The following is a 17939-nucleotide window of genomic DNA, read 5'->3' as shown; positions in this document are numbered from 1 at the left end:
TACTATGATAGTAAGCACCGTGATTTGGCTTTCGAGATCGGAGATCATGTGTACCTCCGTGTCTCTCCTATGAAAGGTACTCGTCGCTTCGGTATCAAAGGGAAGCTTGCCCCCAAATACGTGGGACCTTTCAAGGTTGTTAGCAAGAGAGGCGATCTCGCCTATCAACTCGAGCTTCCTTCAAACTTTGCAAATGTTCATGATGTGTTCCATGTCTCTCAGCTTCGAAAGTGCTTCAAAACTCCTTACCGCACCGTCAACTTCGAGGGCATTGAGCTCCAAGAAGATCTTTCCTATCATGAGCACCCCGTTGCTATTCTTGAAGAGACAGAACGCAAGACTCGAAATAAGTCAATCAAATTCCTCAAAGTCAAGTGGTCACACCATTCCGACCGTGAAGCTACCTGGGAACGCGAGGATCACCTCCATTCTAAGTACCCGGCGTTCTTTCAGTCCTAGATCTCGGGACGAGATCCTTTCGTAGTGGTGGAGTGTTGTAACTCCCCGGATATGACTTTCCCAATTTGTAATCCAACTCCTGCCGTTTCCGGCGTTAAGTTATTTTATTTTCTCGGGTTCGGGTTTTTGTCTCCATGTGTTGTTATCGTTGTCATGCATCTCATATCATGTCATCATGTGCATTGCATTTGCATACGTGTTAATCTCATGCATTCGAGCATTTTCCCCGTTGTCCGTTTTGCATTCCGACGCTTCGTTCTCCTGTGGTGGTCATTTCTAGCTTTCTTTCGTGTGTGGGGTTTAAACATTTCCGGATTGGGCCGAGACTTGCCAAGCGGCCTTGGTTTACGACCCGTAGACCGCCTGTCAAGTTTCGTATCATTTGGATTTCGTTTGATACTCCAACGGTTAACCGAGGGGCCGAAAATGCCTCGTGTGTGTTGCAGCCCAACACCCCTCCATTTTGGCCCAAAACCCTCTCCATCATCTAGATCGTTCGATCACGACCGCGTGGCCGAAAACCGCACCTCATTTGGACTCTCCTAGCTCCCTCTATGCCTATAAATAGGCCCTCCTCGAAAAATCCGGATCCCCCTCGTCCAAAACCCTAAAACTCGTCTCCGCGCCGGCCGGACACGTCCGTCTGGGCCGGACAACGCCGCCGCCCCAACCGGGAGCTGCCACGTGGCGCCCCCGTGACCACATCATCGCCCCGCGCCGCCAGGCCCGCTCGGGCCCGTTCCTGGCCCCCGCGGCCCACGTCGCCCCGCCGCCTCCTTCCCGCACCGTGTCGCCTCTCCCCCGCGACCGGCCGCCGGCGCTGCCGCGCGCCATCACCGGGTCTTTGCTGCTCCGCCACTCTGGCCGCCGCCACCATAGCCATGGCCGCCCCGCCCGGCCACCGCTCCGGTCCCGCGCCACCCGCCACCACCGGCGCCGCCCCGGCCTCTCCTCCCCTCGGCCTCCTCTTCCTCCCTCTACTCCGGCCATCGACGCCGGCAAGACCCCGGCGAACCTCGAGGCACGTGCAAACCCTAGATCTGGGAGGTGGTTTTTTCTTCTAAGTCCCAAAAATCCCAGATCCATATGCTCCTGTTCATCGTGTCGTATCTCCGCATCCATAACTCCGTTTTTGGCATATAGCATATCAAAATGTTCATCTCAGAGAGTATATCATTTCATTCCATTGCATCATTTTCATTTGAGTTCATCTTGATGCCCGAAATGCTGTTAGAAGAGGGCTACTTGAGATAATTGTCAGATCTGCTACTCCATTTGCATATTTGTCATTTTTGCCATGATTAATGTGTGCATGATATGCCCCTGAGTTCTACATATGTTTTGTTAAGGGTTTTGTCATCTTTCCAGAGGTGCAACCCATGTATTTTTGTGATGTGTGTGGTGACTAGCACGAGCTTGCAAAGTGGTGCACTTGGTAATGCTGATTTCAGGGACTTAGCATTTCCACTAAGTCCTTGACCTGTTTATCTCATGATGCCATATGTTCATGTTGTTTCCTAGTGATCCATGCCTCTTTTGAGGATGATCAGTCAGGATGTTTTGTTAACCTTGTAGTGCTCTATCCATCCATGTCTTTGTTTGCAATTATGGAGCACCCTAGCTTGAGTCGATCGAGCTCTACTTTTGCTACTTTGTGAATCTGGGCAGATTGTCTACTTGTTAGCGATTTTGCCAAGGATGTTATAGTTGATCCGTGCATGCTATGCTTTTTTTCTTGCCATGTCTAGCTTGCATTTTGTGTATTATTGATGGGTGTATGCTTATATTGTCATGACTTGCTCCGTAGTGAGTGCATCGAGCTCGTAAACATGCCTACTTGATATCTGTTTTCAGCATGCTCCAGTTTTCACTAAGTTTGTGATCTGATTATGTTTTTGCCATGTTCACATGCTAGAAATTGTATTTTCTGATCCCTTTTGGCTCAAGGTCACTAAGGGACTTTTGTTAAGCTCTTTGAGTAGCTCCATGCCATGCTTTACTTTGCCATGTTCAGGTCCTGTAGCATGTAGTTTTGTTGCTCCGAAGAGAGCTACCTGATCTGAAATTCCAGACAAGTGTTAATTTCACTAAGTCTGAGATCTGTTTGCCATATGCATTTTTGCCATGCTTGTTTGAACCTGTTAATGGATGATTTGGCCGTAGCTCAGTGCTAGACTTTTGTTAAGAATCTTGAGTGCATCCCTGCCATGTATTTTGTTGCCATGTTTGGGTGCTGTAGCTTGTTCTTTTCATTGCATTTAGATGGCTACTTGCTGTAAATCGCAGACCGGTGTCATATTTGAATCGCTTGCCATTTCCAAACCGTAACTCCGATTCTGGCGTTCTTTATATCGTTTTCAAGCGATTTCATCTCATTTTTCCAGTGGCACACTTGAATTTCCAAGTTGAGGCCAGGGTCATGCTTTCCTTGTCACATCTTGCATATGCATCCCGCATAGCATACCATCCTTGCATCATGTTGTTTGATCCTTGCACATGGTTGATTGTGTCCTTGTTGCTTGTTTGTCTTGCTTGGGTAGAGCCGGGAGACGAGTACGCTAACAAGGAGCCCGTTGAGTTTGCTTTCGAGGATCCAGTCAACTCTAACAACTTTGCAGGCAAGATGATCATACCCTCGAAATCGCTACTATCTTTGCTATGCTAGATTGCTCGCTCTTTTGCTATGCCAATGATACGATGCCTACCACTTGCTTTCAAGCCTCCCAAATTGCCATGTCAAACCTCTAACCCACCATTTCCTAGCAAACCGTTGATTGGCTATGTTACCGCTTTGCTCAGCCCCTCTTATAGCGTTGCTAGTTGCAGGTGAAGATTGGAGGTTGTTCCTTGTTGGAACCTTTATTTACTTATTGGGATATCATTATATTATCTTGTTATCTTAATGTATCTATATACTTGGTAAAGGGTGGAAGGCTCGGCCTCTCGCCTAGTGTTTTGTTCCACTCTTGCCGCCCTAGTTTCCGTCATATCGGTGTTATGTTCCCGGATTTTGCGTTCCTTACGCGGTTGGGTTATAATGGGAACCCCTTGATAGTTCACCTTGATTAAAGCTTTTCCAGCAATGCCCAACCTTGGTTTTTACCTTTTGCCACCTAGCCTCTTTTTCCCTTGGGTTTCCGGAGCCCGAGGGTCATATTATTTTAGCCCCCCCGAGCCAGTGCTCCTCTGAGTGTTGGTCCAAATAGAGCCACTTGCAGCGCCACCTCGGGGCAAATCGAGGGTTGGTTTTAGTTGTACGTAGTGTTCATCTGAGTGTGCCCTGAGAAAGAGATATGTGCAGCTCCTATCGGGTTTGTCGGCACATTCGGGCGGTGTTGCTGGATTTGTTTTAACCTGTCAAAGTGTCTTGAAGAACCGAGATACCGAGTCTGATCGGAACGTCTCGGGAGGAGGTCTATTCCTTCGTTGACCGTGAGAGCTTGTCATGGGCTAAGTTGGGACTCCCCTGCAGGGATTTGAACTTTCGAAAGCCGTGCCCGCGGTTATGGGCAGATGGGAATTTGTTAATGTCCGGTTGTAGATAACTTGAACCTTAATTTTATCTAAAATGAATCAACTGAGTGTGTTACCGTGATGGCCTCTTCTCGGCGGAGTCCGGGAAGTGGACACGGTGTTGGAGTAATGCTTGCGCAGGTTGTCCTTTAGTTTCTCGCTCGCGCTTTGCCTCCTCTTCTCGCTCTCTTTTGCGAACAGGTTAGCCACCATATTTGCTAGTCGCTTGCTGTAGCTCCACTTATATTTACCTTGCCTTACCTATAAGCTTAAATAGTCTTGATCGCGAGGGTGTGAGATTGCTGAGTCCCTGTGGCTCACAGATTACTATTACACCAGATGCAGGGCCTGATGATTCCGCTCCAGGTGACGCGCTCGAGCTCAAGTGGGAGTTCGACGAGGACTCTCAATGTTACTATGTTTCCTTTCCTGACGATCAGTAGTGGTGCCCAGCTGGGGGTGATCGGGACCGTGTCGCATGTTGGGTTATCTTTTATTTTGGCTCCGTAGTCAGGCCATGAGTGTTTGGATGATGTAATGTTATTTTTGTACCTTGATTGACGTGGCGAGTGTAATCCAACTATGTTATCTCCCCTTTATTATTATATTACATGGTATCTTGTAAAGATTACCTTACTTGCGACATATGCCTTCAATGCGATTATGTCTCTAAGTCATGCCTCGACACGTGGGAGCTATAGTCGCATCGAGGGTGTTACAGATTGGCTGTCGATGTATGGAGGAAACATCGATTGCGCCAATAAGTCAATTTTGCTTACCACCCAGAAGGGAGAAGGATCAAGTATGTGTCCCGGCATGTGCCTAAAAGGACTCAAGTAAATTCGTTAACAGGAGTTGTGCAGGAGGAAGTACCAGTAGTGAAGGATTTCCCTGATGTATTTCCAGAAGAGTTGCCAGGCATGCCACCAGATAGAGATCTTGATTTTTTGATTGAGCTTTTGTCAGGCACAGGACCAATATCTAAGAGACCATATAGGATGTCCGCAAAGGATTTGGAAGAGATTAAGAAGCAGATTAAGGAGTTACTGGACAAAGGATATATCCGCCCAAGTTCTTCACCTTGGGGATCGCCAGTACTTCTAGTGGAGAAGAAGGATGGATCGTTAAGGATGGTTGTTGATTATCGAGGATTGAATGAAGTAACCATCAAGAACAAGTACCCACTACCGATGATCAATGATCTGTTTGATCGATTGCAAGGAGCTAAGGTATTTTCCAAGATCGATCTGCGATCAGGATACCATCAGTTGAAGATTCGAGAACAGGATATACCTAAGACGGCTTTTACCACCAGGTATGGGCTGTACGAGTATACCGTTATGTCATTTGGTCTGACTAACGCACCTGCATATTTTATGAACATGATGAACAAAGTGTTTATGGAGTTTTTGGATAAGTTTGTCGTAGTGTTCATTGATGATATCCTGGTTTACTCGAAGAATGAAGAGGAGCATAAGGAGCATTTGCGTTTGGTACTTCGTAAACTCAGAGAACATCGGTTATATGCCAAGTTTAGCAAATGTGAGTTTTGGTTGAAGGAATTTGGATTTCTCGGACACGTTATATCCGGAGAAGGTATAGCAGTAGATCCCACTAAGGTTGACACTGTGACAAATTGGGAAGTGCCAACGACAGTTGGAGAGATCCAGAGTTTTCTTGGACTTGCAGGATACTACCGGAGATTCATTGAAAATTTCTTGAAGATTGCGAAGCCTATGACGGAGTTGTTGAAGAAGGATACCAAGTTCATATGGACCGAGGAATGTGAGGCCAGTTTCCAGGAGTTGAAGAAACGTTTGGTTACATCCCCAGTGTTGATTTTGCCAGATCAGAACAAGGATTATGAGGTGTATTGCGGCACTTCACGTCGAGGACTTGGAGGAGTGCTTATGCAGGAAGGAAGAGTGGTTTCATATGCCTCTCGACAGCTTAAGCCTCATGAGTTAAATTATGCCACGCATGATTTGGAGTTAGCAGCTGTAGTGCATGCATTGAAGACTTGGAGACACTTTCTCATTGGAAATCATTGTGAGGTGTACACGAATCACAAGAGTTTGAAGTATATTTTCACACAGAAGAAGTTGAATCTCAGGCAAAGGAGATAGTTGGAGCTCATCAAGGATTATGATATGAGATTGCATTACCATCCCGAAAAGGCTAACATAGTAGCTGACGCGTTGAGCTGTAAAAGCCATGTCAACACTCTAATGACGGGAGATTTACCAAGGGAGTTAGTCGAAAATCTTCGTGAGCTATGTTTGGAGATAGTCCCGAGAGGCTATGTAGCAGCATTGGAGATTCAGTCTACTTTGATGGATAAGATCAGAGAAGCTCAGAGGACTGACCAGGAGATCGCTTCTATTAAGGAGAAAATGAGCAAAGGAAAAGCTAAAGGATTTCATGAGGATGATCACGATACCTTATGGTTTGAAGACCGTGTTTATGTGTCCAACGACCCGGAGATCAGGAAGTTGATTCTGCAAGAGGCCCATGATTCACCATATTCGATTCACCCAGGAAATACCAAGATGTCTTTGGATTTGAAGGATACTTTCTGGTGGACCGGAATGAAGAAGGATATTGCGGAGTATGTAGCAGTTTGTGATGTATGTCAGAGAGTAAAGGCAGAGCATCAGAAGCCAGTGGGATTGCTACATCCATTGCCAATACCCAAATGGAAGTGGGATAAGTTAGGCATGGATTTTATCACAGGATTGCCCAGAACGCGTTCAGGCTATGACTCGATTTGGGTTGTAGTCGATCATTTGACAAAGGTAGCTCATTTCATTCCAGTGAAGACTACCTATACTAGTGCTAAGTTGGCAAAGATATACATGACCAGGATCGTATGTCTGCATGGAGTTCCAAGGAACATTGCATCAGATAGAGGAACCCAGTTTACCTCAAAGTTCTGGAATCAGTTGCATGAAACTTTGGGTACCAGGCTAGAGTTCAGTATAGCTTTCCATCCGCAGACAGATGGACAGACTGAGAGAGTCAATCAGATTTTGGAGGATATGCTGAGAGCTTGTGCGCTAGATTATGGATCTAGTTGGGACGAGAATTTTCCATACACAGAGTTCTCTTATAACAACAGTTATCAATCCAGTTTGAAGATGGCCCCTTTCAAAGCCTTGTACGGAAGGAGGTGCAGGACCCCATTGTCATGGGATGAAGTTAGAGACCATCAGTTGTGTCCTAGAAATTTCACGCAACTCAAGGACCCTCAGAGAGAGTTGGGGATTTCGTTATTTTCATATTTGAGTTTTCTCAAATTTTGAAAATAGGATCATTTGATTTGATTTATTTTATATTCAATTATTTCTATTACAAAAATATGAGAGAGGGAATAAAATGAATTTTTGAAAATAAAGAAATATTGAGGATTTAATAATAAAATCAAATAAGATTTTATTTTATTTTTATTTGCTATTTTATTTGAATTTAGGAAAAATGTGTGTTTTTCAAAATTGCATTTAGGCCCCAAATAAATGTTCATCCTGTGTGGCTTGATTTGAGAAGCCGGGGAAAATTTATATGGGGATTTTTGGAGTCGGTTTAGTATTCCTTTTGTTTTCTTTTCTGAGCGTAATTATTTAAAAAAACACGAACCGACCTACGGGCCGTATCCGGCCAGCACTCCCTGGCCGGGGCTTTATATAGCACACCCTGGGGGCCCGAGCAGCCCAAGCCGCCGCCCCAACCCTAACCCTAGGCCACGCCGCCCGCTGCAGCCGCCCGCCGCCGCCGGAGCTCGCCGCCGACGAGGTCGAACCGCCGCCGCCCGCCGGTTTTTTTCAGAAAACCGTTGGTTTTCACCGGGTTTTTTTCCGGTTTTTTTAGATTCATTTTTTAGATAGATCGGTTTTTTTCGGTTTAGTTTTTAGCGAGCGTTCGCTCGTTCGTTCGTTTTAACGAACGTGTTCATCATTTAGATCCAGATAATGAACGTTCGTTCGTTAATCTATTCGTCGTTTTTCTTTTTCTCGGATTAAATCCGCGATTTTTTGATCGCGATTCCCGATCCGACTTTCGTTTTAGTATAACTTTTCGCTCGTTTATTGGAATCAGGCGATTCAAGCGCCTGGAGTTTCATCTCTAAACCCTCTTTCCGTTTAACCAACTCAAACAAGTTTTCGCCTCTGTAAAATTTGATATAGATGCAGAATAGTAAACGAAGCTTGCTTCTTTTGCCGTCTGTCTCTTGTTGCTTCATTCGATTTGATTCTTTACCGGAGTTCTTAAGTTGAACTTTCTGGTTATATCTCTTATTTGAGTTTTACCTGTGCATTAGTTGAGTACTTATTGTATGCTTGTTTGTTTGCGATAGAGTACCTGGAGTGCGCCAGTTGCTACTTCGAATCGCTAGGTTTTGCGGATCATCAGCAAGGCAAGTAACACTTTGATCATACTTCCTATTACCCAGTTTTTATTGCATTAGATAAATCCCCACACATTGCATGATTAGGATCTAATTAAATTGTGGGTTGGGGAAGTAGATGAGGTAGTACCTATTACCTATTATTATCAAACCTTTGGGAGTTACTTCTACGTTTGCTTATTATGCCATGCTATGCTAGTAGACGTGGATTGGGTGAGTGTATCCATGACAGATGTGAGTTTGTTAAATTAATGGTTTATCTAAGGTGGCAACTTAAACACACATCTGGGTGGATTGAGGCACCTGGGTATTCCAGCGATTGCCTGTTTTCTTTTGGACCGCCACCCAGGCTCAAAGGGATCATGAGACTATTCATACTAGAGACTTCCATGTGTAGCCACAAGCTACTATGGGCTCTAGCATAGTTGATTAAGTTGTGCGAACTCTTACAGTGGTAGACTAGTAGATGTAGGGGAATGTAGGTGTAACGGTCTACCCGATCATAAGGTGCTAGTGCTTCTGAAACACCATGTAGTGCGAGAATCCCAATGGAGGAGATCGAGTCTTGTGGGGAAAAGTGCGCAAACCTCTACAGAGTGTATAAACTAATCATGGTTAGCCGTGTCCCCGGTTATGGACATCTTGAGTATCTAGTACTTGGATTATCATGTGAATCTCGTCATGTTACTATAATTAATTTTGTTGGGTTTTAATGATGATGCTTAATTGGGATTGAGAGGGTGTCTACACTCTCAATGTTTAACAACCACCATGTTAGTTAAATAAAATGTATTCCTTCGCAGTAGGGAAAGATTTGCTTTACGCAAAACTGTAACATAGAGCTTTCCACCAGCCAAATATGCATGTAGTATAGCCTTATTCCTTCATTGCTCTCTATGTGTTACATTGCCAGCATATTCCATGTGCTGACCCGTTTCGGGCTGCAACGTTCATGTTGCATACTTTTCAGACGACGAGTAAGGTGCCTTTCGGTCGTGGTTCTATACTTAGTGATGCCGTTGGAGTTGATGGACTCACTTATCTTCCAAGCCTTCCGCTGTTATCGCATTTAGATGGCCTTAAGCCATATTTATTGTAATAGGTTCTCTTTTGAGACACTCGATGTAATAAGTGTGTGACTGTTACTCTGTTATAAATCCTTCAAGTACTGTGTGGTGTCAGCATTACTGATCTAGGGATGACACCGGAGCACAGAGATTGTACCATTTGAGGTCTGGTCGCTACATAGGTGCATTGCATAAACCAAAAGGCATACATCTATAAACAAAGGTACCGAAAGGGCAAGTAAAAGTTGTCTTTTCTTGATCCTCTTTTGACACAGGTATTTGAGAGAAACCAGAATAACCATCTAGAAAGCAAAAATGTGTATGTTTAGATAATCTTTCTAGCATTTGATCAATAAAAGGTAAAGGGTAATGATCCTTTTTAGTAGCTTTATTTAATTTGCGGAAATCAATCACCATTCTATAACCTGTAACAATTCTTTGTGGGATCAATTTATCTTTATCATTAGGAACAATAGTAATACCTCCCTTCTTAGGGACACAATGGACAGGACTTACCCACTGACTATCAGCAACGGGATAAATTATACCTGCCTCCAGAACCTTTAGTATTTCTTTTCTTACCACTTCTTTCATCTTAGGATTTAACCGTCGTTGGTGATCAACAACCGGTTTTGCATCCTTCTCCAATTTTATTTTGTGCTGGCATAGAGTGGGACTAATGCCCTTAAGATCATCAAGAGTATATCCAATATCCGCACGGTGCTTCTTCAGAGTTTTCAATAATTTCTTTTCTTCATGCTCTGAAAGGTTAGCACTAATAATAACAAGATATATCTCTTTCTCATCAAGATAAGCATATTTAAGAGTATCAGGTAATGGTTTAAGCTCAAACACAGGATCACCCTTAGGTGGAGGAGGATCCCCTAGGATTTCAATAGGCAAGTTGTGTTTCAAAATAGGTCCTTGTTTAAAGAATACTTCATCTATTTCCCTTCTTTCATTCATAAACACATCATTTTCATGGTCTAGCAAATACTGTTCTAAAGGATCATTAGGAGGCACGGCAATAGAAGCAAGACCAATAATTTCATCTTTACTAGGTAATTCTTCATCATGGGGTTGTCTACGAAATTTAGCAAAATTAAAATAATGAGACATATCCCCCAAACCAATAGTAACAATATCCTTTTTGCAGTCTATCCTAGCATTAACAGTATTCAAGAAGGGTCTACCAAATATAATGGGAAAAGGTTATCTTGTGGGGAACCAAGAACAAGAAAATCAGCAGGATATTTAACTTTCCCACACAAGACTTCAACATCTCTAACAATCCCATTTGGTGAAATAGTGTCTCTATTGGCAAGTTTAATAGTAACATCAATTTCCTCTATCTCAGCAAGTGCAATATCATGCATAATTTCTTTATATAAGGAATGAGGTATTGCACTTGCACTAGCACCCATATCACATAAGCCATGATAGCAATGATCTCCTATTTTAACAGAAATAACAGGCATGCCTACAATAGGTCTATGATTATTTTTAGTATCGGGTCTAGCAATTCTAGCAGCTTCATCATAGAAGTAAATAACATGCCCATCAATATTATCGGCCAAGAGATCTTTAACCATAGCAACACTAGGTTCAACTTTAATTTTCTCAGATGTTCTAGCATTACTCTTACGAACTACAGTTGAAGCTTTAGCATGATGCTTTATTCTAGCAGGGAAGGGTGCTTTCTCAATAAAAGTAGTAGGAACAACATGATCATTATAAGTGATAGTCTTTTCTTCAACTTTAATAGGTGCAACTACTTTTACTTCAATGGGAGTATTATACTTAAACCACTTCTCCTCAGGGAGATCAACATGAGTAGCAAAGGATTCACAGAAAGAAGCTACTATCTTAGAGTCAAGTCCATATTTAGTGCTAAATTCACGGAAAGCATCAGTATCCATAAAAGATTTAACAAAATCAAACTTAGGTGTTATACCTGACTCCTTACCTCTGTCGAGATCCCAATCTTCAGAGTTGCGTTTAATTCTTTCCAATAAATCCCATTTGAATTCAATAGTCTTCATCATAAAAGAGCCAGTACAAGAAGTATCGAGCATGGAGCGATTATCGAGAGAAAGTCGAGCATAAAAAATTTGAGTAATAATTTCTCTTGAGAGCTCATGATTGGGGCATGAATATAACATTGACTTAAGCCTCCCCCAAGTTTGAGCGATGCTTTCTCCTTCACGAGGCCAAAAATTATATATATAATTACAATCACGATGAACAAGATGCATAGGATAAAACTTCTGATGAAATTCCAATTTCAATCGGTTGTAGTTCCATGATCCCATATCACCACATAGCCTAAACCATGTCAATGCATTTCCCTTCAAAGATAAGGGGAAGGCCTTCTTCTTGATAACATCCTCGGGCATATCTACAAGCTTAAATAATCCACAAACTTCATCCACATAGATTAGGTGCAAATCGGGATGCAGTGTTCCATCACGTGTGAAAGGATTAGCTAGCAGTTTCTCTATCATACCCGAAGGAATTTCAAAGTAAACATTTTTAGTAGGTTGAGGAGCAACTCTTTGCTCTACTAGTCGTGGTGAAGATACCCCAAACAAGCCCCTCAAAGGATTATGTTCCATAGTAACAAGTAACACTAAATTTCAGCACACCATATAAATTTTTCCTTACCAAATTCCACCTACCAAAGGCGCTTCACTCCCCGGCAACGGTGCCAGAAAAGAGTCTTGATGACCCACAAGTATAGGGGATCTATAGTAGTCCTTCCCATAAGTAAGAGTGTCGAACCCAACGAGGAGCAGAAGGAAATGATAAGCAGTTTTCAGCAAGGTATTCTCTGCAAGCACTGAAATTATCGGGAAAACATAGTTTTGTGATAATGTAATTTGTAACGGGTAACAAATAGTAAAAGTAAATAAGGTGCAGAAAGATGGACCAATCCTTTTTGTAGCAAAGGAGAAGCCTCTACAAACTCTTATATAAAGGAAAGCGCTCCCGAGGACATATGGGAAGTACCGTCAAGCTAGTTTCGTCAAGCTAGTTTTCATCACGTTCATATGATTCGCGTTCAGTACTTTGATAATTTGATATGTGGGTTGACTGGTGCTTGGGTACTGCCCTTCCTTGGACAAGTATCCACTTATGATTAACCCCTATTGCAAGCATCCACAACTACAAGAGAAGTAATAAGGTAAACCTAACCATAGCATGAAACAGATGGATCCAAATCGGCCCCTTACGAAGCAACTCATAAACTAGGGTTTAAGCTTCTGTCACTCTAGCAACCCATCATCTGCTTATTACTTCCCAATGCCTTCCTCTAGGCCCAAACAATGGTGAAGTGTCATGTAGTCGACGTTCACATAACACCACTAGAGAAAAGACAACATACATCTCATCAAAATATCGAACGAATACCAAATTCACATGACTACTTATAGCAAGACTTCTCCCATGTCCTCAGGAACAAACGTAGCTACTCACGAATAATATTCATGTTCATAATCAGAGGGGTATTAATATCCATAAAGGATCTAAACATATGATCTTCCACCGAATAAACCAACTAGCATCAACTACAAGGAGTAATCAACACTACTAGCAACCCACAGGTGCCAATCTAAGGCTTTGGGGCAAAGATTGGATACAAGAGATGAACTAGGGTTTGAGAGGAGATGGTGCCGGTGAAGATGTTGATGGAGATTGCCCTCTCCCGATGAGAGGAGCACTGGTGATGACGATGGTGATGATTTCCCCCTCCCGGAGGGAAGTTTCCCCGGCAGAACAGCTCTGCCAGAGCCCTAGATTGGTTCCGCCAAGGTTCCGCCTCGTGGCGGCGGAGTTTCTTCCCGAAAGCTTACTTATGATTTTTTCCTCGACGAAAGACTTCATATAGCCAAATATGGGCATCAGAGGGCTACCAGGGGGCCCACCAGGCAGGGGGCGCGCCCAGGGGGGGTAGGGCGCGCCCCCCACCCTCGTGGACGGTGGGTGGCCCCCCTCTCGTACTTCTTTCTCCCAATATTTTTTATGTATTCCAAAACTTGCTCCCGTGAAGTTTCAGGACTTTTGGAGTTGTGCAGAATAGGTCTCTAATATTTGCTCCTTTTCCAGACCAGAATTCCAGCTGCCGGCATTCTCCCTCTTCATGTAAACCTTGTAAAATAAGAGAGAATAGGCATAGCAGTGTGACATAATGTGTAATAACAACCCATAATGCAATACATATCGATATAAAAGCATGATGCAAAATGGACGTATCATCGACACACCTTCTCACGTAAGCCATAGGTGTCCTATACACCGACGGTGCTCCAAGAAATTTTGTGCTGCATCTCACACGGTTGCTGATAATAAACTGTGTGTGATCTACTTGATTTTTTATCTTGATTTGAATTACATATGGGGTCACAGCGGCAATGGACGGTGTTTGAATTGCTAGACCTTTTATCTGGAGTGAACATGCAGCTATATGTGTGTCGTAAAAGAATTCGAATTATTCAAGGTTCACTTGAACATTTTATACATTAAATTGGTTTTCTAGCCATTTCAGGTGCATAATTTAAATTTGAACTACATGCACATGCTCCAGTGCATATAAATTGGTTGAAAAATCAAATTTGTGTCCTTGGGTGCATGCTTAGGTCCCATGCAAGAAATGGGAATGAATGTCAAATACCAGGGCACCGTTAATTGTCGGCAAAACATTGAGATGCCTGATACGTCTCCGTCATATCTATAATTTTTGATTGTTCCATGCCAATATTTTACAACTTTCATATACTTTTGGCAACTTTTTATACTAATTTTGGGACTAACATATTGATCCAGTGCCCAGTGCCAGTTCCTGTTTGTTGCATGTTTTTTGTTTCGCAGAATATCCATATCAAACGGAGTCAAAACGGGATAAAAACTGACAGAGATTTTTTTGGAATATATGTGATTTTTGGAAAGAAAAATCCACGCGAGACGGTGCCCGAGGGAGGCACGAGGCAGGGGGCGCGCCCCACCCCATGGGCGCGCCCCTGACCCTCGTGGCCACCTCATAAGGCAGTTGATGCCCTTCTTTCGCTGCAAGAAAGCTAATATCCGTATAGAGATCGTGTTAAAATTTCAGCCCAATCGGAGTTACGGATCTCCGTGAATATAAGAAACGGTGAAAGGGAAGAATCAGAAAACACAGAAACAGAGAGACAGATCCAATCTCGGAGGGGCTCTCGTCCCTCCCATGCCATGGAGACCAAGGACCCGAGGGGAACCCTTCTCCCATCTAGGGAGGAGGTCAAGGAAGAAGAAGAAGGAGGGGGCTCTCTCCTCGTCGCTTCTGATGGCGCCGGAGTGCCACCGAGGGCCATCATCATCACCGGAATCTTCACCAACAACTTCACTGCATTCATCACCAACTCTTCCCCCCTCTATGCAGCAGTGTAACCTCTCTCTTACCCGCTGTAATCTCTACTTAAACATGGTGCTCAACGCTATATATTATATCCCAATGATGTATGGCTATCCTATGATGTTTGAGTAGATCCGTTTTGTCCTATGGGTTATTTGATGATCGTGATTGGTTTGAGTTGCATGTTTTATTATTGGTTCTGTCCTATGGTGCTCTCTGTGTCGCACAAGCGTGAGGGATTCCCGCTGTAGGGTTTCCAATATGTTCATGATTTGCTTATGGTGGGTGGCGTGAGTGATAGAAACACATGCCCGAGTAAGTAGGTTGTTTGCGTATGGGATAAAGAGGACTTGATACTTTAATGCTATGGTTGGGTTTTACCTTAATGATCTTTAGTAGTTGCGGATGCTTGCTAGAGTTCCAATCATAAGTGCATATGATCCAAGTAGAGAAAGTATGTTAGCTTATGCCTCTCCCTCAAATAAAATTGCAATAATGATTACCGGTCTAGTTATCGATTTCCTAGGGACAAATAACTTTCTCGTAACAAAAAGCTCTTCACCAAAACTAAATTAGTTGTGTCTTTATCTAAACAGCCCATACTTTTAATTTACTTGCTCTTTATTATCTTGCAAACCTATCCAAAAACACCTACAAAGTATTTCTCGTTTCATACTTGTTCTAGGTAAAGCGAACGTCAAGCGTGCGTAGAGTTGTATCGGTGGTCGATATAACTTGAGGGATATTTGTTCTACCTTTACCTCCTCGTTGGGTTCGACACTCTTACTTATCGAAAATTGTTGCGATCCCCTATACTTGTGGATTATCAAGACCTTTTTCTGGCGCCGTTGCCGGGGAGCCATAACGCGGGGTGAATATTCTCGTGTGTGCTTGTTTGCTTTATCACTAAGTAATTTTTATTTGTTGTTCTAAGTTGTTCTCTATCTTTAGTCATGGATACGGAACACGAAATACCAAAAAAATTAGGTGTACCTCCTAAAACCCTCGATGCTCATTATGTGAAAGATATTATGCACTACTTTGATAATCCTGAGAAAACCCCATTCAATTATGTTATGGGAGACACGTTGGATCAACGTGAATACTTTAGGAATTATCGCTTGACTCAAAAGGGGAAACTATTATGGGATCAAATTCATATGTTGCATTGGTATGCCCGGCAACTTTGCTTGAGATATGATTATACTTGTTGCTCTAGGATGAAGGCTCCACACCTTCCCTTTTCATGCAAATTTAATGATGATAAAACCTTGGCTTCTTATGCTAATGAAATTGAATCTATGATTACTATGATGTGGAACAAATATAAAAATTTGTTGCTTTTATGGGTGCTTATGAAATTGAATATTTGTTTAAAGAGTGAGAATTTTGATGATTCAGTTTATAGACCTGAAAAATTAGCTATCCTTAAATATTGCTATGAGACTTATGAATTCAATGCCGATATTGATGCGTTTATTGAGAAAGTCTCCGCTGTCCAAGAAGAGACTAATATTTTGCAGGAGTCTATGGAAGAAGAAATTGATGAAACTGTGAGCTCATTGGATGAAAAAGATGATGAGGAGAGCGAAGAAAAAAAGGAGGAAGAGAGGATTAGCTACTCGTGCCCACCTTCTTATGAGAGTAACTCCTCAACTCATACATTGTTTAATTTCCCTTCATGCTTACCGAAGGATGATTGCTATGATGATTGTTATGATCTCGTTGATTCTCTTGAAATAACCCTTTTGATGATGCTTGCTATTCTTGTGGTCAAGATGCCAATATGAATTATGCTTATGGAGATGAACTTGCTATAGTTCCTTATGTTAAACATGAAATTGTTGCTATTGCACCCACGCATGATAGTCCTATTATCTTTTTGAATTCTCCCGACTACACTATATCGGAGAAGTTTGCACTTATTAAGGATTATATTGATGGGTTGCATTTTAATATTACACATGATGATTTTGATGAATACAATATGCATGTGATTGCTGCTCCCACTTGCAATTATTATGATAGAGGAACTATATCTCCACCTCTCTATGTTTCCAATATGATAAAATTGCAAGAAACTGTTTATACTATGCATTGGCCTTTACTATGTGTGCATGAATTGTTCTTTTATGACATGCCGATGCATAGGAAGAGAGGTAGACTTCGTTGTTGCATGATATATGTTACTTTGTGCTCACTACTAAATTACAAATCATTGTTAATTAAAATTGGCTTTGATATACCTTGGGATCCGGGTGGATTCATTACTTGAGCACTATATGCCTAGCTTAATGGCTTTAAAGAAAGCGCTACCAGGGAGACAACCCAGAAGTTTTAGAGTCATTTATTTCTGTTGTGTGCTTTTATATAGCTTAAAAACAAAAAAATAACGAGGGGAACCCAAAACTTTTCAAAAAGAAAAGTGAAAGTGAGATAGACGAGCATTGTGAAAGTGGGGGACGTCCTTGAACTTTGTTCATGCCCATGGAAACTTTGTGAATCTTAATTATAGATACTTTTCAACAAAAATAATTATCCCCTTGTACAATTCCATTGTATTATAAAAACAATGTGCCAAGGTTTGCCTTTAGGATGTTTACTTTGCTTGTTGGTTTGTACGGTGCAGGACATAAACTCTAGCTGTAGTGCGCGATTTTACATATTTTGCTGGAACGTCAAATGGTTCTGATTCTTTTTGCACTATCTTTCTATACAAATTTTTTATTTTTCCTAATTTTGGTATAATTGTTTAAGTATCATAAATATGGTGAATATTCAGATTATTAAAGACTGTTCTGTTTTAGACAGATTCTGTTTTTGATGCATAGTTTGCTTGTTTTGATGAAACTATCAATTTATATCAGTGGATTAAGCCATGGAAAAGTTATATTACAGTAGATATAATGAAAAAACAAAATATTAATTGGTTTTCAACAGTACTTAGAGTAGTGATTTGCTTTATTATACTAACAGATCTTACCGAGTTTTCTGTTGAAGTTTTGTGTGGATGAAGTGTTCGATGATCGAGAAGGTCTCGATGTGATAAGAAGGAAGAGACGCAAGAGCTCAATCTTGGGGATGCCTGAGGCACCCCAAGTAAATATTC

The sequence above is a fragment of the Triticum aestivum genome, chromosome 4A (genome assembly GCF_018294505.1).
Source record: "Triticum aestivum cultivar Chinese Spring chromosome 4A, IWGSC CS RefSeq v2.1, whole genome shotgun sequence".
In the NCBI taxonomy this organism is placed as follows: domain Eukaryota; kingdom Viridiplantae; phylum Streptophyta; class Magnoliopsida; order Poales; family Poaceae; genus Triticum; species Triticum aestivum.
Note: the sequence above shows the minus strand (reverse complement) of the source record.